This window comes from Nannospalax galili, unplaced genomic scaffold, assembly GCF_000622305.1.
Source record: "Nannospalax galili isolate Female #2095 unplaced genomic scaffold, S.galili_v1.0 scaffold1063, whole genome shotgun sequence".
NCBI lineage: Eukaryota > Metazoa > Chordata > Mammalia > Rodentia > Spalacidae > Nannospalax > Nannospalax galili.
The window spans coordinates 444,897-446,728 of record NW_008349483.1 but is presented as its reverse complement, the minus strand read 5'-3'; the positions used below and the strand labels follow the sequence as shown (position 1 = coordinate 446,728).

The window sequence follows — 1,832 nt, the reverse complement described above, 5'->3', positions numbered from 1 at the left end:
AAAGAGGTCAGCTGTAAGAGGGGAAAAAGGAATAAAACTGTAAGATTAAGGAAATGTTTTTTAAAAAAATAATGTGGGTGAAATTTCCTCCATAGAATCATAAAACTATAATGCCTGGAATTAATGATTATATCACTGCTGTAGACTAAATCCTAGATACAAAGGTAACTGTTTAAAAAAAAAATCACAAAATAGATTTCTCTCCCTGACTCCTTGGCAGTCTGTTAGTGGGAGATCTCTATCACCCTCCCTTCTCTTCCTCCGGTTCCGCGGACCTCTTTAAGGACCAAATATGCCTGAGTGCATCTCCATTCATGTTGGCCTGGCTGGTGTTCAGATTGGCAATGCCTTCTGGGAACTCTACTGCCTAGAGCATGGCATCCAGCCTGATGGCCAGATGCCAAGTGACAAGACTGTTGGGGGAGGAGATGACTCCTTCAACACCTTCTTCAGTGAGACAGATGCTGGCAAGCATGTGCCCAGGGCAGTGTTTGTAGACCTGGAAGCCACGGACATTGATGAAGTTCACACTGGTATGCCAGCTCTTCCACCCTGAGCAGCTCATCACAGGCAAGGAAGATGCTGCCAATAACTATGCCCGTGGGCACTACACCATTGACAAGGAGATCATTGACCTTGTCTTGGACCGAATTCACGACCAGTGCACAGGTCTTCAGGGCTTCTTGGTTTTCCACAGCTTTGGTGGGGGAACTGGCTTGGGTTCACCTCCCTGCTGATGGAACGGCTCTCTGTTGATTATGGAAAGAAGTCCAAGCTGGAGTTCTCCATCTACCCAGCCCCCCAGATTTCTACTGCTGTTGTTGAGCCCTACAATTCCATCCTCACCACTCACACCACCCTGGAGCACTCTGATTGTGTGTCTTCATGGTAGACAGTGAGGCCATCTATTACATCTGTTGTAGAAACCTCGATATCGAGCACTCAACCTACACTAACTTTCACCACTTCCCACATCACTCAACAAACAAGAAGCCCCACAGACATGGCCACAGGCCAGTCCTATGGAGACAATTCTCCAGTTGAGGCTCCCTCAACCCAGGTGTGTCAAGTTGACACTGGAGCTATCCAGCACATATGCCCCTGTCATCTTGCTGAGAAAGCCTACCACAAGCAGCTTACAGTAGCAGAGATCACCAATGCCTGCTTTGAGCCAGCCAACCAGGTGGTGTAATGTGACCCTCGTCATGGTAAATACATGGCTTGCTGCCTATTGTACTGTGCTGATGTGGTTCCCAAAGATGTTAATGCTGCCATTGCCACCATCAAGACCAAGCATAGCATCCAGTTTGTGGATTGGTGCCCCACTGGTTTCAAGGTTGGCATCAACTACGAGCCTCCCACTGTGATACCTGATGGAGACTTGGCCAAGGTGCAGCAAGCTGTGTATATGCTGAGCAACACCCATAGCCATTGCTGAGACCTGGGCCCATCTCAACCATAAGTTTGCTCTGATGTATGCCAAGCATGCCTCTGTGCGCTGGTATGTGGGTGAGGGCATGGAGGAAGAAAGCTTTTGTCTTGGGAGTATTGTTTGTAGAAACTAGCAATTACAAGCTTTCTTAGTTGTATCTCTTACAAGCCAAGCAGCTTACAGTAGCAGAGATCACCAATGCCTGCTTTGAGCCAGCCAAACAGATGGAAAAATGTGACTCTTGCCATTGTAAATACATGGCATTGTAAATACATTGTAAATACATCACCTGTTGCACCATAGTGATGTGGTTCTCAAAGATCAATACTGCCATTGCCACAAACGAAACCAAGAGCAACATCCAGTTTGTGAACTGGTGCCCCATTGGCTTCAAGGTGGG

At 47.3% G+C, this 1,832-nt stretch overlaps 1 pseudogene; it reads left to right on the top strand.

Annotated features, from left to right (window-relative positions):
• The first annotated feature begins 292 nt into the window (after positions 1 to 292).
• On the top strand, positions 293 to 1,565 carry LOC103745064 (annotated as a pseudogene).
• The last annotated feature ends 267 nt before the right edge of the window (positions 1,566 to 1,832 follow it).